Source organism: Panthera leo, chromosome A2 (assembly GCF_018350215.1).
Source record: "Panthera leo isolate Ple1 chromosome A2, P.leo_Ple1_pat1.1, whole genome shotgun sequence".
NCBI lineage: Eukaryota > Metazoa > Chordata > Mammalia > Carnivora > Felidae > Panthera > Panthera leo.
In genome coordinates, this window is record NC_056680.1 from 141,975,182 (window position 1) to 141,999,423 (window position 24,242).

The 24,242-nt window shown below is 36.3% G+C and overlaps 1 protein-coding gene across 1 annotated transcript in view; it reads right to left on the reverse strand.

The window, feature by feature from the left end:
- Positions 1-24,242, reverse strand: part of GRM8 (glutamate metabotropic receptor 8) — a 756,021-nt gene that overhangs the window by 137,184 nt on the left and 594,595 nt on the right. The gene's annotated exons all lie outside the window — the stretch shown is intronic.

Sequence of the window (24,242 nt, forward strand, 5' to 3'; positions counted from 1 at the left end):
GTTCCCCGTTCAATTTCTCTTCTAAGCTTCTGCTTCTGCTACCTCTGCCCAAGAGTATATCAGTGTGGGCCATCGTTGGGAACCTCTCAATGGGCAAGACAGTGATGGCTGGCAAGTCCTGGATCATAAAAGTTCACCCAATTCACTGGGGCAGGGTACCAGGACTTAAGAGATCAAGTATATTCTAAACTCTCGTTTCTCTAAGAAGCTTTCAACTTTTCTCTTAATAGCTTCTGCTCACTTTTCCTTTTCCACTTATTAAGTGTTACATAATCACAGGTTTTTTTTTTTTAACGTTTATTTATTTTTCAGACAGAGAGAGACACAGCATGAATGGGGGAGGGGCAGAGAGAGAGGGAAACACAGAATCGGAAGCAGGCTCCAGGCTCCGAGCCATCAGCCCAGAGCCCGCGGACCGCGAGATCGTGACCTGAGCCGAAGTCGGACACTTAACCGACTGAGCCACCCAGGCGCCCCATAATCACAGGTTTTAAGAGGAGAAAGGTGGGGCGCCTGGGCAGGTGAGTCAGTTAAGCAACCAACTCTTGGTTTCGGCTCCAGTCATGATCTCATGGTTCGTGAGATTGAGCCACACCTGGGTCTCTGCCCTGGTAGCACAGAGCCTGCTTGGAATTCTCTCTCTCCTCCTCTTTCTCCCCCTCCCCTGCTCATGCTCTCTCTAGCTCTCTCTCTCTCTCTCAAAATAAATAAATAAGTATTTTAAAAAAACAGTAGAAAGGGATTGCTACTGCCATGTCTTATTCTGCGTAGCCTCACAATCTGAATAGAACTTCCTGTTCTGTAACAGCTTTTAGCTTCGCCCATTTCCCTGCTTTACCTTGTTGGATTACTCGTTGCTATCTCAACAAATTCACCTAACACCGATCCCTTTTCTTTGTGCCTGTCTTCTCTCCCTGATTTGCTTGTCATAGCATATTGGATTTAATTTCTATGCTGTGCTAGAAAGTGTCTCCTTCTCGCTATCTCTTTTCCTATTCTCTCCCAAAATATACACTACGAATAATTACATATATCAACTCTCTACGCTCCCATTCTATAATGAGTTCTTTACCTGCAGAATTTTTAACAAATGCCAGTAATCACAAAATTCTAAAACATTTAACTTATCAAACAACATCGGTGACTTAAGACAATAAGTTGCAAATAAATACAACCACAGTCACACAGCAGCCATTAGGGTACTTTCCAAGTATTTAATGGAGAGATGTCCAATTTCCTGTTATCTGGAATGTTTATAAAATTGGACACAGCATGAAATCTCTGATAGGATCACAGATACCTAGCATCTGCAAAACTGCTAAGGCCACAAGAGATGGTATAGCATGGAGGAGAGAGCACTAGTCTGAGAGTCAAGAGCTACATGACCATGCGAACTCCACCTCCCCATTTATTTCCAACACTTTGTATCTCTCTTTCTATTCAGTGTCACATGGGGACTTAACAATGAACATGAGCATGTGTTGAAGTCCTAGAAGAGCTGTATGCATTTAAATTATTATTATTAATTCATATGGGAAATGGCTTTATATATAAATCAAGAAAGAAATGACGAATCGGGGAATAAAATAGGAGCTGTCCAATCAACTGGTACTATCTTAGCTACTTCTTAGACACTCAAGCAGAAACCCATTTGCCATGCCTCCCCAAAACAGAACTCCCAGTGACCTCAAGTCACCAAAACAGAACTCCTAGTGACCTTGAGCAGGTTAACCCTTAAATCCTAGTGTCCTCACCTGAAAAATGGAGGTGATAGTGACACTTTTCTCATAGAGGTGTTGTAAGAATTAAATGAACAAATACCTGTCAAGTGCACAGAACAATGCATGGGGTAATGAGGTACTATTATTACGATTACTATTCACCCCGTCAGTATTTCCAGTATGCACCAATGCAGAGGAATAGATAGGATGCTGAAAATTCTTTAAGTGATATCTAGACAGAGGATAATGGAAATTCAAATGGGAAAGAGATTCCTGGATGGAAAAATACATATCTGTATGGATTTCACACTAACGTCATCAACAATTCCTGACATCTACATACCACGTCAAAAAGTTATCATGCCGTATTCTTCATGAATAAAGGACTATTTGACTTCTCTAACTAAAATCCCCAATGTTACACCCCTTACTGAATGACCTCTAATCTTCTACAACAGCAGTCTCAATCTTTTTAACCATGATGATACCAAAGGTAGAAGGAAGCCACTCATGTAACACGTTCTCATGAATGTACTCTGAGTTGCATATAATTCCTGGTACGTCAGCTGTTTCTACATCTCTTTTCTCCAACCTGAGAAAGTCTATCAGAAAGCAAATAAATGAGAGCTGCATTATCACAAAAATAATAATTGACTAACTGAAATACTTCAAATACCATTAACAACAACCCACACTGAACTTGACATTGTATTAAGAGGTAATATACTAAAATGGCTAGGAGTGCTGGGTTTGGAGCCAGATCACTGAGTTCAAACCTCAGCTCCGTCACTTATTAATTAGATATATGATCTCAGGTAAGTTACTTAATTTCCCTGTATTTCATGTGTCTCATTTTTAAAATGGCTAATAGTACTTCCTATCTCAGAGGACTATATGCCGATTAAGTGAGTTAAAATATGTAAAATATTTAGTACACAGTATTATATAAGTATTAATTATTATCTCCTTTATGGTTTTATGGCAATGCTGTGTATGAGATCCAGTGCCCATATGAAAACATAGGAACTTCTCAGTGATCATATACGGCTTTCCTCAAGTCACCCTCACTAATCTTCATTCTCCTTTTTCTTTTTTAAAAGATTTTTAAGTTCATTTATTTATTTTGAGAGAGAGAGAGAGAGTCAGAGAGAAGGAGCGATAGAATCCCAAGCAGTCTCTGCACCATCAGCGCAGAGCCTGACGTGGGGCTGAACTCACAAACCACGAGATCATGACCTGAGCCGAGGTCAAGAGTTGGACGCTTAACTGACTGCGCTACCTGGGTGCCCCACTAGTTCTCCTCTTTCAGCAGAATGCCACCTATACCTAAAACCCAGTTCTCTAAATTCACCATGCTCCTTCTTACCATCCTGTCTTTGTACACGTTATTATTCATAAATTCACTTCCTCCTTCCTCCTATACCTTCTCTATATAATTCCTTCCAAGATGTGGCTCAAAGGTCACACCTAAAGAAGCTTGATCTTCTAAACCTGGAGCAAAAGCCCAAGTGCCTCTTTGCATGCTATCCTGCTCTAACATATCACTCGCTACACTCCACACACTTTTACTATTCACCCTTATACCCACTCAAAACATTTATTCGACATATATTTACTGAGAGCCTATTATGTGCACAACACTGGGTAGACCCTCTGCCTTCCTTACAAAGGAGGTCTCCTTAACAAAGGCAGAGTGTATCTCTAATCTTTGTAGGCTCTGAACCAAATGCAGTGCTTCATACTGAGTGAGCAATCAATAAATTAGAGTAAAGCGTAAATCAGACCCTCACTAATGATCCCAAGTAAATCCATACTTACTCTCTCCATAACATTATGAAATGCATGCATGTCACTTCTCATCTTTTATAGTCACTAAGGAAGGGGCCAAATGAGTCCCTTTCACATTGTTATCAGTCTGATGTTAGAAACCACTCTTGCAACTTGTTCTACTAATCTGATTTCTGATCTGGGGCTAGGCTTGCAGTTGATTTACTTCAACCCTTTCACAGAAAGAATGATTCCATTACACATTGGCTCGTCTCAAATGATTACCCTGGTTCTGTGGTTTATGTAACCAACAACACCTTTGATAGCTACAAGGGGCCATGCTGTTTACTAATTTCTATAAGAAGAAATTTAAAATATCCTTTGTATGAATCCGACCACCCCTGAAACAGCTGGCATTTTGTCCAGAAGAAAATTTTAAATGACAAATACATTGATCTCAATACATCGATCACTTTATTATGATTTACCAACAACACAGGTAAGAAATATATTTAGATATACATGTATTTAGATATATATCTCCCAGACTTCATCCCCTAGACTTAGTTATTTCAGAAAATATTAAGTGTATTAATTTTTTAAAAAACTTTTTAAGTGATGTGCACTAGCAGAGAAATGGAAACAAACAATGTGGAGCTGTGAGGTAACTTTTACTTGTCAGGTACCACTCTCAGAGTCTATATATCTCCTGGAATATTTTCTGCTCAATAAGAAATGCATTGGAAAAAACTATCTATTTTTATTACTAGGCATATCAAGCACTTCGATATGTTTTTGTAGGAAAAAAATGATACATCCAATGAAGATTTTATTTGCAAATGTTGGCTCTGTTGAACATTGTTCTGGGGAAGACTATAAGCTTGGGATTCGGGGACTGAGTTTGATTTCTGGCTCTGCCAATTACCTGTGTGATCTGGGCAAGTTACCCTCACTAAATCTGTTTTCTCAACCATCAAGGGAGCATAATAACCTCCACCTCCCTGTGTTATTACGAGGGTTACATGAGATGATGTATGTAAAGCACTTAATGCGTGGCTGGCACACGATAGGTGTGCAATAAATGGAAGCCATCATCATCATTATCCGTTCCTTTGCCTATACTTATGCTTCCTTGATCTACATTAGCTTATTTCCACAATGCTAAATGCAATGCAAGAATAATTCATTCGTCTTTATGGGCAAATATTATAAATATATTTATAAGTGTAAGCCACTCAGCTTATTGTCATGTTTATTACTTTCCTTCCTCCCTCTTGCTACAAAACTTTATCCATTTTCCTTCTCATAACAACCTACACTACCGGGTAAGCACGAAAAAAATGAGAAAGTGAAAAATGAAATCAGTTGATTTAGTGAGCTTTGGCTCCCTTAAAAGAATGCATATGTGAGACTTAAGTCATTGACCAAAATGCCATAGGAAATAGCAATTTTCAACAGAATCTCAATTATTCATGCTCACCTTTTCTTTATCCGATTTATTTTATCAAGTATTTATTACAATCAATAAACAGACCTATGCCTTTGAATTAGAATCATATTATATGTTAATTATTTAGGAATCAGTTATATTACTCTTACATATATCAATTAGTAGTCAGCCTTTATTCATTGAAGACTTTAGCATCTGACTCCGTATCCTTTTCCATCCCTATTCTTGTTATCATTCTTGGTGGTCTCGTCATCCACCTGGATGACTCAACATCCTGGCCTCTGCATTAGCGGAGGCATTCCTCACTTCCAGTGGTCATCCCTGTCATGTATCTTACCACCTGCTATCATGATCACAGTCTACAAGTTGTCCTTGCCAGGAACTGCATCATCTCCCAACTTTCACTCCCTGGATACCACCTTCCACCCCCACTGTGACAATTCTATGATCCCCTAAATTTATTGATTCATTTATCAACCCAATTTGTCATTACACTCCCCCCCCCCATGATAGTCTCCCTTCCTTCTTATTCTCACACAGGTTCTATGATCTCCTTCCAACCAATTTTATTCCTCTGCCAAATCACAATCATGATTGAACTCAATTGTATAACTTCTTCGCCTATATTCAAGCAGCTGAATATTGTTTGAGAAAATCATAAAGCTTTAATGTCTGGCAAGGCCACGACTAGACTGAGGCAGGTCAGGTGCCTCAAGCACAACTATGAGAGTGAGTGCCTCCCTAAATGCTGCACATTAGGCAACTCACTTGCTTCATCTAGTCCCAGCCTGCTGTCTGGTCTTACTTTAAATTCATGACCTCTCGGGGCGCCTGGGTGGCTCAGTCGGTTAAGCGTCCGACTTTGGCTCAGGTCACGATCTCGCGGTCTGTGAGTTCGAGCCCCGCATCCGGCTCTGGGCTGATGGCCAGAGCCTGGAGCCTGCTTCCGATTCTGTGTCTCCCTCTCTCTCTGCCCCTCCCCCATTCATGCTCTGTCTCTCTCTGTCTCAAAAATAATAAAATAAACATTAAAAAAAAATTAAAAAAAAAATTCATGACCTCAGACCCGAAGTGTGCAGTCAACATTGTTCTGCAATCCTTCCACACTTTGCCAGTGAGTCCACCTCCCTGCTCTGGATGACAGACTGTTTCATGCCTCCCATACCCAACACCTCCCTCCCCCTGTCACTTCAGCTGGTCTCATACTTTCTCACTGAGGAAAAGCAGCAGTCAGACAAAAACTCCCTCATAACTCCGCCACAAAACCTATGAGGTACCTGCATCTACACTCATATTAACCTCCCTCCTACTGAGGACACGTCCCTCCAGTCACAGGCATGCCCTGCTCCTGGTGCAAGGACCTCACGGCTCACTCTCCATGCACCTTCACGTACACAGATATCTTCTCTTCCTTTGACATCAACAGATTTAGACTGTCCATAGTATTCCATTCAGTTTACAAATGAGTTCTAATAGCTCTCATCTTAAAAAAAAAAAAAAAAGGCAAGCAAAAACTCCATTATTGACGTTATTGCCTCATTTATCCACTCTCCTTAACTGTAAAACAGAAATTTTTAGCTGAGTTGTCCTCACTCTCTCCATTGTCTTATTTCCTGCTAACTTTTCACACCATTTTTTAAGTTTATTTATTTATTTTGAGAGAGAGAGAGACAGAGAGAGAGAGAGAGAGAGAGAGAGAACTCCCAAGAACTCTGCACTGTCAGCACAGGGCCGGACGTTGGGCTCAATCTCAGGAATGATGAGATCATGGCCTCAGCCGAAATTCAAGAGTCTGATGCTTAACTGACTGAGCTACCGAGGCACCCCTTCACATCATTTTAATTTGAAATTTAACCTCATACCTCCACTGATGAGTCTCAAATTTATACATCTATCCCTGACTGCAGACTTATCCAACTCCATTGATTGTTTGATAATAATCCTAAACTTCATGCATCTAGACACATTTAATTCTTTTTCATCCAAACATATCCTTCACAGTCTTTCCTCTCCTAGTAAGTAGCTAACAACTGCCCATCTATTCAATCAAGCCAAAACCTAAGTTAAAACCCTTACCTAACTGCAAAACAGAAAGAATGAATGTATGGGCTCTCATTAATAACAATGTATCATTAGTGGTTTATTAATTGTAACAAATGTACAATACTAATACAAAATGTTAATAATTGGAGAAACTGGGGGCCTCTGGGTGGCTCAGTCGGTTGAGCATTCGACTTCAGCTCAGGTCATGATCTCGCAGTTCACGAGCCCCACATCGGGCTCTGTGCTGACAGCTCAGAGCCTGGAGCCTGCTTCGGATTCTGTGTCTCCCTCTCTCTTCACCCCTTCCCCACTCATGCTCTGTCTCTCTCTGTCTCTGTCTCAAACACAAATAATAATAATAATAATAATAAAATAATAATAATTGGAGCAACTGTGTATAGGGGGCTGAAATAGGAGAACCATCTATACTATCTGCCCAGTGTTTCTGGAAATCTAAAGCTGTTCTTTAAAGAAGTTTTAAAAAAGTAGAAGAAAAATGATGAGGTTATTTTCAGTCATACATTTCGTGTAACCCAATATATGCAAAATAATATGATGTCAAAATGTAACCAATATAAAGAATATTAATGAGGTATTTCACATTTTTTTACATAGCAAATCATCAAAACTCTGTGTATACCTTATACCTACAGATCATTGTAATTCAGACTAGTCATATTTCAAGTGTTCCATAGCCATCCATATCAAACAGGAGAGTTTTTAAAGACAAGTCATTTCAGCAGGCATTGCCCTAACCCTCGAAGCTTTGGAGAAGTACACTGCTGAACTCTTCTGATCTCAATTTCAACTTCAAATGCACTGAACCCTGCTCGCCTCCACTTGAACTAAACTGAACCCCCTTGACTACTTTCTCCCTTAAAGAGGCATGGATCTACCAAAGTCTGGCTCAGTGGATGCCAGATCTGGAGAAAAAATCCTAAAATAAGATCCAAAATGCTTTGGTAGTAAAAACAAACAAAAGCTTAACAGGTTCTATCTCCAAAACATATCCAGGATTTCAAACAACCCAGTCTCTGCCTGGCAGCCAGAGTGATGATATTCTGAAACACAAATCATATCATATAGCTCCTCTTAAAATCATGTAGTGGCTTCCCATTTCACTTAGAGTATAACACAAAATGTTTACCATGGCTTTGAAGGCCTTATTATTTCTCCAATCTTACTCACTTCTATACTTCATCCACACTGGGTTTTCTGTCGAAACACATGAAGTTTGTTTTAGTTCGGGACTTTTGTGTTTCCTCTCTTTTTCTCTGTCTCTCTCCCTCTCTCTTTTTCTCTCTCTCCAATATTATTCCCACTTGAATCTTTACACGACTGGTTCCTTCTCATCATTTATATCCCAGATCAAATATCACATCAAGATGTTCTGTCAGATCACCACACCCCAATTAGCCTGTTTCCTCTCCCTATCACTCACTCTTACACACATTATTTCCTTCAAAGCTCTTACAAATATCATAAACATGTGGTTTGTTTAACTTACGTATTGTTAGATTGTAAGCTTCATGATTGTGGAGCATTTTTACATTATATTCACTGCTATATGTGTAGCACAGACTGTTGGCTGAGCGCCCACATCCATTTTCTCTTTTTCTTGGGAACATAGCTTGGCTACATTTCCACTCTTCCCTGTAGTTAGGTATGGCCAAATGATTAGCTCCAGCCAATGGAACGTGAACACAAGTGATACTTCTGGCCTCTCATTAAAAGCCTCTGGAGTGGTCTTCTATGATCTTTTCACCCTCTGACTGGCTAGAATGGAAATACCATGCCGGGCAACTGGGAAAGCTACAGCTTAAAGATGGCAGAGCTTGCAACAGCCTGGATTCCTGCATGGGTTCTTGGAGAAGGTCTGCACTAGTAACCCATTCATCCAGCTAAAAAACACACCTCTCTCCTTGAGCCATTACAGTGTGTGAGTCTATTTCTTATAGCAATTATAAATATACCGTTTCTAGAAAAGTGGGTTATCAGTCAATAGTTAGTAAATGAATAACTAATGCTATGTTAAATGTGGAAACAAATGCTTCCCTTCATATCACTACAAAAGCTTTAAGGACAATACAGATTTTTACAACTGAATATCAAAGATATTGGCATGGATGAGTAACTTGTTTCAGATTCTCCTTTAGAGTTAATATTGATCAATGCAGTGTGCACATGTGTAATATTAAGGTGGAATCCAGGATGTGTAGCCATACTCCAGATTTTCACTGTATAGCCTCCATGTTCATTTACCTCGGCTAAAGTACTCACTCAATTGGATGTTTTCATAAAAACTAAATAGAAAAGTATGAAAAATACATGCCTACTTTCAATTTTTTGTGTTGAAAATTATTTTCTTTAACTAATTATTTTGGTGTATGAAATAAATGGGACAAGAAACATGGCTGAATAGCATTTCTAAGTCTCTCAGCCAAACCTTCCTTCTTGATTTTTCATTAAGAAATTAAACTGACAACGGCACTTTCTCTTGTGGAAATGTCTTTAAGATCCTTGCATTAAAGGTGCTTTAAGAATGCAAAGTGTCATTATCATTAATGAACACTATTTGAGAAATAGAAATACAATCTATAATTGCTTTGGTAGTCTTCAAATAAGCTTATTGAACTTTCAAAATAAGAAAAGATCCATTATTTAGAGATACTCACCTCAGGGAAGCAGACAAATTAGGAAGTTTAAATAAAATCTCTTAAAAAAAAAGTGGCCAGAAACTATTAAAATATCAAACGTTTGATTAAAGGGAAAAGATGAAAAGGATAATTAATAATTAGGCAAGATAAATGCATCTTAAGGGGAATTTGGGAACAAACCAGTGTATTGCAATATTCTGAATTCAGTATATTTTCATTCTGACACAGAAAACCTTTCTTTACCTTGAGCAACTGAAGATCTTTATTGTTTCTTTTCAGGAGTATTTAATACCTTATATATACTTATTTGTACGCATAAATTCCATTATGTTATTAATTAATCATTGTATCTCTAACAGTGATGAAGACATTTATGAAAGAGAAGTTTTTGAGTACATACTGTCCTGCCTGTTCAAATTTGCTGTGCTAGGAGGAGGTCTCTGACTGTCTAGTCCAATGTTGCTGGAAAAGAAAGATACTTTTGCCATCTAGATTCAAAATTTGCAAATTTGTCAATTTTTAAGAATGTCTACTAAGACTTTTAAAATTTTGTTTCTCACATTTGCATTGTTAATCCACCCATAGATGATTGGTGGGGTGAAGCTGGAAATGTCACTTTTCCTGTATATTGATAACCAGTTTTTAGCAATACTCTCCTTTTCCAATTGACTGGATGTACCTAAGTTACATGGAGAAGTGGGTCTTTTTCTGGTCCGTCTCTCCTCCTCCATTAATTCACCTGTCTGTCTTGACCTGATATCATACTATATAAATGACTAAAGTTTCATAATAAGACTGATGCTGGTGCGGTGGGTCAGCACTCCTTATTCTCTCTTCTCAGAAGTGTTCTGACATCTCCTCTGCATACAATTTAGAACCATCTTAAGTTCCATGAACAATTCTGGTTAAAATATGTGGAATCTAGAAATCAACGGGGGGAAATTTAATATCTCTAGAATATTTTCCTATCCATGAACATGAGTTGTCTCTTAGTTGTTTCGGTCTTCTTTTGTAAATTTTAACATAGCCTTATCATTTCCCTTTCATAGCACTTAACCATCTTTTGCAGATCTCCTATGTAATTAATATTCTATGATACTACTAAATTTATATTATCTACTGCTTTGCTGTTAGTATATATAAGGCAGCTGATTTTTTTTTTTCTGCATTAGTCTCATATCTAGCCCAGAGGTTCTCAACTGAAGGCATTTGGCAATGTCTGGAGACATTTTTGGTTGTTGCAGTTGGAGGAGAGGTGCTACGGGTGACAGCTTGAAGAGACGAGGGGTGCTACTAAACATCCTACAATGCACAGGACAGCCACCTAGAATCAAGAACAATCCAGTTCGAAATGTTAAAATAGTTTTAAGGTTGAAAAACCTCTGAAAAACTCTGTTCTTATACCTAAGGATTTACAGCTAAATTAAAAAAAATTCTATGTGAAGTATTATGTTATTTGCAAAGAGTTATAATTTCCTTGTTCCCTTAACAATTCTTATACTTCCAACTCTGCCCCACCCTTTTCTTATTGCACTACCTGGGATCTTCAATACAATTTTGACATGAAGTGACAATAGTGAACATTCTTGTACTTCTAATTTTTTTTTTTTTGGTAAGAGGTTTCTTTTTTTATGTTTATTTTTGAGAGAGAGAGGGAGATTGAGAGAGAGGGAGGGGCAGAGTGAGAGGGAGACACAGAATTTGAAGCAGGCTCCAGGCTCTGAGCTGTCTGCACAGAGCATGAAGTGGGGCTCAAACCTATGAACCCTGAGGTCATGACCTGAGCCAGAGTCAGACGCTTAACCAACTGAGCCACCCAGGTGCCCCGTACTTCTCCCATTTTTTAAAGAATATTTCTCACATTACTCATTTAAGATTATGTTTGATATAGGCATTTTATAGGTGCGTCTTATTAGTTTAGGACATTTCCTTTCATTATAATAAATGTATTAATAATTTTATCATGAATGCACTTTTAATGTTAGGCATGTCTTTTGTGCATATTTTGTGATAATCTTTTTTTTCTTTTAATTTGTATTGTAATGAGTTACATGTATATATATTCAATATTATGTCATGGAAACTTGGTACAGATACAACTTGATTTCAATTTTTTTTTCCAAACCATTGAATTCAATCAGCTAATATTTTGTTTAGAATCCTTACATGCATACTCATGAGTGAGGTGGAGCTGTAATTTTTTTTCTTAGAATGTCCTTTTTGGTTTGATTTCAGGTTTATATTGGCCACAGAGAATAAACTAGAAAATATTCCCTTTTTCTCTATTCTCTGCAAGAGTTTATATAAAATTGTAATAATGTCTTCCTTGAATGTTTTGTAGAACTCACCTGGAATCACCCCAGATACCCTCAAGAAAGTGAATGAATTGTGGTATATGGAATATTCACACAATGGAAAATAATACTACAGTCAAAATGAATGAACTACAGAGACGATCATAAATATAGATGGACTTTGGCAAAATAATATTAAGTGGAAAAAAGTAAGTACCAAAAATATATTTTACAAAGGTATAAATGATTAAAACTTAAAATTTTGTGCTATTTGGGAATATATAAGCAAGACAAACCCATTTTAAAAGGTAGAAATACTGATTGTTCAGGAGGGATGGGGGTGTGGGATAAGTTGGTGATGGGAATATATGTTTGAGTGTAGCTTTTTGCCAAAATCCTAGCTTTGGGGGGGGGGGGGGGCAGGGCAGTATTTTCATAAATGCTAATTACATCCCTTGAAATAGCCAGCAACTAACTAAATAAATGAAAATTGACCTTGCATAGATTAATAATGAGCATGTATCATGAATCAGGGAGCCAAAAGGAAGAAAGAGAAAAAGAGAGAAGAGAGAGAGAGAGGAAAACAGGGAGTAAGGGAACAGAAGGAAGGACAGGTAGAAGTAATAGATAAAAGAATGAGAGAAAAGAAAAAGGAGAGATTCACATTTAAAAATATGTTTAAAGGAAGGGTCTATTGAAAGGGCTTCAACTGTTGTGTAATTCTGTGAATTAACTGAATGCTATACTTAGCCTTGTTATTATGCCCTTGGGGAATATGAATCCTGCCTATAGGTTTATGTACCCAAACAAAATGGGTCATATACAGAATTGCCTCAACCCAGTTCTCCAAAGCAGCTTTTCTGTATATTTTTAGATTTTATATTAGTCAAACTTCTGTCAGAATTCCCAGTTTATAAGCTATAACTGTCTGGGATTAGGATCACATATTTTTAAGCCAAGAAGCTTATTCAGTTTTTCATCATGAAGATTTTTTGGAGGAGTAAAATAAGGCTAAAATTCACCTCTTACCAGATGAGTCACTACTTCATTTCTTGCTCAGTGTCAAATTGTTCTTTTATCTCAGGTTTTAGTTTGAAATGTCATTAATGTACCACCTTTCCATGTATTTCAGAATTAATATCTTGTTAATATTTGCAGAATTACTATGAGCCAATCAAATACAGACAACTCTATAGGAACCAGTGCTTAAAAAATGGATAAAATATCAAATTAGGAGAGGGCTACTCACTTTTGACAATAATTTGTGTATTGAATTAAAGAAAGGATACCACATCATTTATGTATAATGGACCTGATTTTCTCTAATTACACAAACTGTCAATGTATATTAGGCCACTGTGATAGATGTGAATTGTCTATGTTACCATGGTGATTAGAGGTGTTTCCATTTGATGCTGCATGCATAACAATTTGGAGCATAATTAAAAGAAACAGTAAAACATATAAGTAAATAAAAAACTCTAAATTTAAAAAGTATGGTCTGACTTTCATATATCCCTTTCCGAAGCTGACCTATCAAACAGATAAAAACAATAACTATTAAATAAGATATTGTACATTCAAATACATATGAAACATTTACAACAGTATTATTTCTGCCCAAAATAAAATATGGATAATTATCATAAATCTTAATTCATATTCTCTAACTACTATTCAATAAAACTTAAAATCCTTAGCAACAGCTTTAAAAAGATTGAAAAGTTAAAACAACACCAAGGAAGATAAAAATTAAAAAAATTCCTAGAGATTTAGAAAAAACAATTAAGCACTCATGTTAACTAACTCTTCAGATAAAGAGAAAACTAAAATTAAAATTATAGAGTAGTACTTACAGGTAGCAATATATTTCAAAACCTGAAGTATATAGCCAAGGCTGCCGTCAGAGGGAAATTTAGAGAACGAAAAGTTTTTATCATTACACAAAAAATTGTATTACATAAAAAATTCCATTACATAAAAAATTATAATCTTGAAATGATAAATGGTCTTTTAAGCATGACATCATATTTAAAATATTAAGGAAATAATTGATAATTTTAATAACCTAAAAATTTCTGAATTTCAAACAATTTTTAAAAGAATCACCTTATAGAAATGTAACAAGGGATTAATATTCTTAATATGCAAGGAGCTCTTGCATATAAGAAAATTTTAACACTGTGGCACAACTGGGAGAATACAAACAGTTGTGATATAAATCGTTACAGTGAGAATATATGCAATGTTCCATCTAAGTAGTAAAAAAAGACATTAATGGGATAATAATGCTCCCATTTGGTCCAAGAATAAATATTATAGATGAAGGTAGGATAAAATTGACACTTTCATGTTCTGCTGATAAAAATTTAAGTTGATACAACCATGCTGGAAGCAAATTTTCAAGATTTAAAGTACATTTATTATTTGATCCAATAATAGAAATTTATACTATAAATATGGGCAGGTGATATATTATATGGGCAGGCATATTATAAACATGTCAACTGTACTATTGTTTCTGTATTCAAGTAATGGAAAAAAGTTGATAACCTAAATGGACACAAATATATGAATCTTTAGTCCAGTGTTCTCTATTATAGGAAAAATGAAAACAATATGAGATTATTTCAATCAGGGCAAGGATAAATAATGACCCATGGATACAATGGAATACCATGTAGCCATTAAAATTATAATAGAAAGGCATATTATTAATTTAGATTCAACAGCATATTTTTAAGCTTTAAAAAGGATTATACAGAGCCACTAGGATGAGTATATTTTTAAAAATGGAAAATAACAAATGTTGGTCAGTTTTTGGAGAAACTGGAGCCTTCATGTGTTGCCAGTGGGAATGTAAAATGGTGTAGCTGCTGTGAAAGAGAATTTGCCGATTCCTCAAAAAGTTAAAATAGAGTTACCACATGATTCAGCAATTCTACTCCTGGGTATATACCTAAGAGAACTGAAAGCATTTGTTCACACAAAAACTTGAACATACATGTTTATAGCAGCATTATTCACAATAGCCAAAGAGTGGAAACAACCCTAATGGACATTATGATGAATAGATAAATGAAATGTGATATATTCATACAATACTCAACCATGAAAAGGACGGTAGATGCTACAATCTGCATGAACCCTGAAATCACTGGAAGTGAAGAAAGCAGTCACAAAAGGCCACATATTGTATGATCCGTTTATGTACAATATCCACAAGAGGTAAATATATAGAGTCTAAGTGTTTATCAGGGGCTGGAGGGGGCAGAGAATGGGGAGGAACTGTTAAAAGGCATAAGGTTTCTTTTTGGGGTGATGAAATATTCTGGAATTAGGTATTGATGATGGTCACACAATCCTGTGGATAAGCTAAAAACTTCTAAATCGTATAGTTTAAACTGGTGAATTATATGGAGTGTGAATTATGTCTTAATTTTTAAAAAGTTACAGGTTAAGAGAATATGAAAACACTCATTTGAAAAGATACATCCATTCCTCTGTTTATTGAAGCATTATTTACAATAGCCAGATTATGGAAGCAGCCCAAGTGTCCATGGACAGATGAGTGGATAAAGAAGAGATTATACACACACACACACACACACACACACACACACACACACATACATATACGGAATAGTACTCAGACATAAAAAAAATAATGAAATCTTGCCATTTGCAACAACATGGATGAATCTAGACAGTATAATGCTAAGTGAAATATGTCAGAGAAAGATGAATACCACATGATTTCATTCATATGTGGAATTTCGGAAACAAAACAAATAAGCAAAGGGAAAAAAGAGAGTGACAAATCAAGAAAACAGACTCTTAACTATAGAGAACAAACTGATGGCTACCACAGAGGAGGTGTGGGGGAAGGGGTGAAACAGGTGATGGGGATTAAAGAGTACACTTATCACGATGAGCACTGAGAAATGCATAGAATTGTTGAATCATTATATTGGACAGGGGAAACTAATATAACACTGTATGTTAGCTATACTGGAATTAATTTTTTTTTAGTTACAGGTTAACTTATAACATCATCTTGCTTTATCCTATATATGTGTAATATAGGTAGATGAATAGATGGATGGATGAGAGACTGATGATGAATATACAGATAGAATAGACTATATATACATATATATTTTTTTGAAACAAACGCACTAAAAAAAGGTTATCTTTGGTTAGTGAAAAGAATACCAATCTACCTGTTCTTCTTTATTATTTTCTTCATTTCCTGCCCAAATGCCTTATTTTTATTAAAAACAAAACAAAACAAAACAAAACAAACAAAAAATTAAAACAAAACAAAAACAAAAACAAAAACACAAAAAAAACAAAAACAAAAACAAAAAACAAAAAAACAAACAAAAAAAAAACCTGTTTTCCTTAAAATATGGGAAAGACAGAAGACCTGGAGAAAAGAAATAAAGGCATATTTTGGTAAATACTATGCTTCATATCAATGGCTAACATACACAGATATTAGCAGATAAAAGTACCAGCTCTCAGGAGCACCTGGGTGGCTCAGTCAGTTAAGTGTCCGACTTCGGCTCAGGTCATGATCTCATGGTTCATGAGTTCGAGCCCCTTGTCAGGCTCTGTGCTGATGGCTCAGAGCCTGGAGCCTGCTTCGGATTCTGTGTCTCCCTCTCTCTCTATCCCTTCCCAACTAGTGCTCTGTCTCTCTCTGTCTCTCAAAAATAAATAAATGTAAAAAAAAAAAAAGTAGCAGCTCTCAGAGCCTGCTGACACTAATGTTCTCTCCTACACAGTTGAAAAGAAATAATGGAAAGTCTAGTTCAGTTACTCTGGTTCTCTAAAAAATAAAAATTAAAAAAAAGCAATTCACCATCAGGTCATTCAGATAGCTTATTTCTGAGAAGACCCCCAATATTATTGCCTTATTTTTGTCTAAAAGATGTTAGCACCTGAAAAAAAAAAATTAATGATAACTAGCACTGATGTTCCTGGGTCTTCTATTATATTCTCTGGGTCTGCAAATATAAGCTACTTGAACACCTGAATGACAAAATCTTTCTGATTAAAATAAAAACAACTTTTGAACCAATAACTATATGGTACATGTAGTATATCCATATTATTCAGGGATTTGTGTCTCCATTTTATAAATAGCCCAGTTTAGCATTTATGTCAATTACAAAAGAATAAATTTCTCATATTTTCTAGTGTGTTTATTACAAGTATAGAAATGGGTAACTCTTTTACCTTAAAACAGAAATGTAGGCTTTAAAGCTATGTTTATAGAGGTTTTTTCCTGCCAGTATATTATTTATTATAGTCTTACACTGGAATGCTATAATTAGGAATTGCTTTAATTGGGAATAAATTCTTTGGTTCCATTCAAAAAGAGAAGAGGGTATATTATTCATGACCGTTAGAAAAACAACCTGTTGCCATTCTAAAATTCTGTTTTATGGAAAGACACTGGATTGAAAACTAATTAAGGAATCAAGAACAAGTAAAGTGTTTTAAAGTGGTTCTGAATATGTCTGGGGAAATAAAAAGTCAGTTCTATGCCCAGGTCATTATCACCTGTCTCTCTTTTTAACTGCACCTAGCATTTCCATATCCAAGTCCAGAGCACCACAAAAAATAAGTCACGAGGAATATCTGACCCCTGCCTTGGAAATTTCTCTAGACTGCCTATTTCCTCTTTCTCATTCATCAACTGGAATGGGATTCCTAATCCTACAGACTGAGAATCTTGACATCTCATTTCCCTTGTTCCCTTTGTGTTTCAAAACTCAGCTCCAGACTATTAATCTCAGTGTTGACTTAAAGCTCCATAGAGATCTGCCTTTCATATTTACTACTGAGTATAAGCTCAAAATGAGTATAGGACAGTGTTTTATAACCTAGCCTGGTTCCTCTAGATAGCTAGAACCAGGTTCATGTCAACCTTCTTCCTTTGGCCTTCCTGCCCATCCAGAGAGACTGCACATTATCATCAGCTCCATTGACGTCATCACTTATTAATTGCTTGACATTGTAGATATGCACAAACATAAGGCTATCCTTTACTTAAGATGATCCCTGAGACATTAGTGATTTTATCTTTAAGGCAGTGATGTTAATGTTGACTTTTCATGACAGAATGTTAAATGATAAATATGACGGTCATGACCAAAGAGCTATCTGAAGGAAGAAGGGTATAGTGTTAGAAAGAACAAAGACTTTGGATCAAACGTGCCACAGCCATGAGATCTCTGAGAAACTATCACTGTGCATGTTCCCTCTTCTGAATGAAGTATCATCTACATCATAAGGTGGCTGAAAGATTAGAAAATATAACATTTGAAAAACATAGTATGTTGTCAATAATCGTTATAGTTTCATTCCTCAGTGCCATGTCTATGAATGTAAAATAGATCAATAATGTTGTTCAGCCAAATTACTAATTAACTAAAAAAATTATCTTTCCCCTCCATTGATTTAATCAAGGGTGTGAAAAATTTAATCGCATTGGTATTTCATTTTCTCCAATATGAATTCCCATTTGAAAAGAGTTAATGACTTATAGCTATTTATGTTCATATTGACAATTAACATCAAATTTCTGCATTTCACTCTGTATTTAGATAATTGAGAAACTGATCTGTTGAATCCCACCAAATTGAAGAAAATGTAGTAATCAAAAGCATTAAACCCACTTGACCCTTTACTTTGGGCTTTATTGCCTTATGTTGAGGTCCAACTTTGTTCCTATGAATAAAACTAAAATTTCTGTACATGACAGAATATATTCCTTCAAAACCAGAAAAAAATTTACATCAGATAAACTATGAGGAAAATATATATTTTTTTAATTTCCTGTTATGAATCTCACATTTTAAAAATACCTCTACCTAAGAACTCTGGCACATTACCAGAATTAGCACAGTAGGTGAAGTCGCATATCCAAATATTTAACACCTGTGACGTATCTGTTCATCCCTTCACATATAGGGAAGAGACCCGATCCCTCACATTGTACTGGCTGACACTGGGATCACAGACACACCTGACAGAGCATCAGACTAATGCCATTCAGCTCAATCATGAGTTGTCCACTCACTCTAGTAATAAGATGAGGAAAGTTTCTGCTTTATCGAAATAACGTTAGATTTCCTAAATACATACAAGCATTTACATATCATAAACTCAGAAACCAGAGAGCTGAACAGTGGTTTTTAGGGGCTGGAGGGAGGCAGAAATGGGGAGGTACTGGTCAAACAGTGCAAAGTTTCAGTTATGCAAGATAAATAGGTTCTAGAGATCTACTGTACAACATGTAGCCTACGGTAACAATGTGGCATTGCATACTTAAAAATCTGCTAAGAGGGTAGCTCTTATGAGTGCTTTTACCATAAAAGAAAAAAAAAACTTAAAAAAAAAAAAGAAAAAAGAAGCATGAAAAGCAGCAAGAGGAAACTTTCAGAGGTGATGGGTAGGTTTATGACCTTGATTATGGTGATGGTTTCAGTGGCATATACTTATCTCCAAACTCATCAGGTTGTATACATGTACAGCTTTTTGTATCTTAATCATACCTTGATGAAGTGGTTTAAAAAACTCACCACTGAAACCATAAACATTTCCTCTTTTAGAAAGCTGATTCCAGGTTAATGGTGATGGCATCCCCCAATTTTGTTTAATTCATAAGGAAAAGTTCTATATGTTCCAAAACAAATGTCTGAAAAGAACAATAACAAAAATGGTCTTTGGAAATTTTATGAAGCTCTGTTTTGCTTCCCTTGAAATTGCTAAATGCTTTTATGCTTTCGGATTTAAATGTCTTCTGAAATTGAGCTCTAAGAAGTTGATAGAAGCACTTAACTTTATGACTAAAATACCCTCAGAAACTTAGATATATACAATATATATTTTGCATTTTAAACCTTGAGGATAGCCTAGGAGAATAGTGTATATAATATATACTAGACAGCAAGATCCTGCAAGTCCCTTTTATCTAAAGAAAAAATCAGAAGGTATACTTCTCCTTTTCCTATCATCTGAAGGCATCTAGAAACTCTATCTGTACCTGTTAGCTACCTTATAATGAATTAATTTGTTCTTTATACCCTAATTAAATTCAAATACAAAATGGGAGGTTAGAAAAAAATAACAAAAGCCTAATAACTGAAAGTAGCTTTCAAAAACTGGGTGCCTTATGATTTTTTATCTTCAACAATATGTAACTTTTGTAACTACATTTCTGTGCTTTCATTTTCCATTACATTTAACTTCTGTCACACTAGTTTCTAAAGTTCCTCACTATCTCAGCGATAATGACATTACTGAAACAGTTACACCAAATCTAAAGGGTAGGTTGCAATGCTATTTTGCAACAACCAATAATCAGATTATTTCATTGGGAAAGGGGAAAAAGTTAATGCTTACATTTTCTTAGTCCGTAACATATTCTGTTGTATCAACAGAAGGAAACTATACCCAAGGGCCAATATCCAGTAAGACATGCTTCACCTATTTATTGCCCTTTAAAAACCAAACTCTTGGGGCGCCTGGGTGGCTCAGTCAGTTAAGCGTCTGACTTTGGCTCAGGTCATGATCTCGCGGGCCGTGAGTTCGAGCCCCGTGTAGGGCTCTGTGCCGACAGCTCAGAGCCTGGAGCCTGTTTCAGATTCTGTGTCTCCCTCTCTCTCTGCCCCTCCCCTGTTCACACTCTGTCTCTCTCTGTCTCAAAAATAAATAAACGTTAAAAATAAAATAAAATAAAAACCAAACTCCTGTAACTGTCCATCTTTGTCATCACAAATAGGAGGAAGCAGTACATCATCATATATCAGATGAAAAGAATTGAATATTTGTCTTAGAAAACACTGCTGATGTTTTTACTTTTTAACTTGAAATATTCATTATAGGGATATTCATACTCTAAAGAAAATTTTAAAGTAGGGATAAGCAAAAGAAAGAAAAAGAGGAGAATAAAAAAGGAAATATTTTCCCATTTAGTGACCTATCACCAGTTAGTGACAACCATGGCTTATTGTTTGATCTACATTCTTTCTCAATATGTCTACAGATATTGAAAAAAACAATCACTGGGGCGCCTGGGTGGCTCAGTCAGTTGAGTGTCCAACTTTAGCTCAGGTCATGATCTTGCAGTTCGTGAGTTTGAGCCCTGCATTGGGCTCTGCGCTGACAGCTCAGAGCCTGGAGTGTGCTTCAGATTCTGTGTCTCCCTCTCTTTCTGTTCCTCCCCTACTCTCACTCTGTCTCTCCCTCAAAAATAAACATTAACAATTTTTTTTAAAGAAAAAGAAAAAAAACAATCAGGTCATACTATCTATCTATGCAGTTTTAAATCTTTCCTTTCCTCAATTAACAATTATTATGGAAAATTCTACATGTCAATACATAAAGACCACTAATATAACTTCATTGGCTATACATTTATTATGTCCATATATTACAAATTTACTTAACCAATTGCATACTGATGGATACTTACATCATTGCCAATTATTTGGTCATAAAATCTCATGCTTATTTCTTTGCATACTAGTCTGTTTTAAAATTTTCTTCATCTGGATTTACTGTGTGAAAGGGCACACATATCTCAAATTCTGATGGAAATAACTTCCTTTTAGGAAGTTTAAGTTTAAACCAACTGTCTATGAATAACCACTAATATTTTTATAATATGCAAAAGCCCCAAGATTTATTCTAGGATGCAAACACACACACACACACACACACACACACACACACACACACACACTTTGTTCTCTCCCCTCCTTGCATACACTGCTTAATGTGCACACAAATGACCCTGGGATATTTTTAAGAGGCAGATTCTAACTCAGAGGGTCTGGACTGTACTTTAAGTGTCTGCATTTCTAACAAGCTCCCAGGTGATGAAAATTTTGCTGATCTGAAGACCATGCTCTGTGCAGCAAGAGCCTACAAGTCTAACAATGTATTGTTATAATATCAACAAGGAAAGTTTGCACCTTCACATCTACACATCACGGATAGTCACCTAAATTCCGTAGTCTCTTGAGGGGTCTATAAATGAGCTTTATGGAATTTTTACACCACCTATAATAGTAAACAGTGTGCATGTGGAAATGCATTATTCTGGAGGAAATAAATACTTTAATTCAAAACTCATAGGAATCATGACACTAAAATTCTTGTTGATGGTATTTTATTGTGCTTTATGGAATGAATAGACAGACTGATCAAGTTGTGCTCTGTTTTCCCATCTACATGCTAGATCCTTCCTCCAAAGTCTTTTCCAAAGGAATACCATGGGAGTTGACTCACTGCCCTAGTCTATGCTCACTTTATGGGGCACAACACAGATTATCTAAAGATAGATGTTTACTGGCTTAGGAAATAAACTGATTTTAAAAACATTTGGGAGAATTAAAATTGCTCGAAAAGTAGCCTCCTCTGAAGCTGCTGTGAAGCAGAAGGATGTCAGCTCAACACTGTTGAGTAGAAATTGCCAGAATTATAACTGGCTCATAATTAAAGCATTAGCAGCACTATCCTAAAGAAGCCATGCATTCCTGTGTTTTTCAAATCGGGGTCAGTTCTATCGAGAATGGTGGGATGTATGATTTATGTTTCTCTCAGGAAGATGTTTCTCCTGAGAGAAACACATTTTGAATTGAAAATCTATTTATTTTTAAGCAGGCTTCACTCCCAGGGCAGAGCCCAACACGGGGCTTGAACTCACGACCCTGAGATCAAGACCTGAACTGAGATCAAGAGTCAGATGCTTAACAGCCTGAGCCACCCAGGTGCCCGGAGAACCTATTTTTGAAGCAGTCACAAAATCCAGGGTGGGGAAAAGGCTGTGATTACCAAAAGAGCAAAATAAGAAAGAAAAAAGAAAGAAAGAAAACCACAGTTCCTTAAATATACATGATCATGCAAACATAAATGACTATGGAACAAAAGAAAGGACTCTTTCTGGAAATGGATGGTGATGATGGTCACACAACTATGCACATGTGCTTAATGTCACTGTTCACTTATAAGTGATGAAAATGATAAATTTTGTTATATATATTTTATCACAATTTTAAACAAAAAAAAAATAAATAAATAAACAAAGACTTTGGACATTTCCAGAAACCAAATAGCCAAAAAGCAATACAACAATGGCTTAGAAATTGTTGTTTTCTTCAAAAATGCCTGTTTTTCCTTGTATAGAAAATTACGACATAGAACATTAATGTCTCCCTGAGATGTGTGGCAAGAAAAGAAGCATTAGCCTGTTGTTTAGGCCAAATTTAATTTGGGTAATTATGTTCTAGCTGCCTCAAAGTCCCCTAAAGTCTCTCATAATCCATGTCACTTCTATGCTTAATCTGTTTACAGCAGTCTATGCTCTTTCAAGTGGTCATTACTGTCTGCCCCTAAGGTGGCTGCATTTCAGCAGGAGAGGACATGATTCCTCTATTACAAAAGTATCCAACATGAACAATTATTCCCCTGAAGTTTGATGACGCAAATTTACCTGGAAGCACCTGTGAAAGAAATGGAAAATCTTTATAAAAGTAGGTCATGGTTAGCAGTTATAATATTAGCCCCTTCTTCCTCCTATCTCCTCATGTTTGGTTTAATCAACACTTTTGCCCGACGGAAGTACACATTGAAAAAAGTGAAGCATTTTACATCACGCTCCTTTTTGTAACATGAATATGTTATTTTTAAAGAAGCGAATATGTTATTTTAAAAGAAATGATACGTTTACCATTTTGAAAATAAGCTGTTAACGGGTGCTAAAATATATTTGTTTGTTTTGTGATCCTGGATTGCCTAAATACCACTGTTCGATTTTACTCATACTTTCCTTTCCCTCAGTTATGTCTCTGTAAAGAGCCAACTCCATTCATAAACAAAAGAGATGATGCACCTTATATGACCCAGACTCTTCCAGTTATCTTCCTACTGCTCCAGCACAAGGTAGAAAATTCCCACGACTGGCATCATTATTTGGATTAAGCAGAAGGTTACACGTAAAATGCAGTAGGACTTCTCTGAGAGGCTAACCTACGAACTTGTTAATCAGCACATGTAATTTTACCTTTAAAAAAATGTTTATTTATTTTGAGAGAGGCCGAGAGAAAGAGGGAGAGAGAGAATCCCAAGCAGGCTCCACGTTCACTGCAGAGCCCAGTGCAGGGCTCAGTTCCACAACCGTGAGATCATGACCTGAGCCGAAATCAAGAGTGGACACTTGACAAACTGAGCTACCCAGGCGCCCCTGGATAATTATCTTTAATTAGCTCAGTGCAGGATTCTGGCGGTGTGG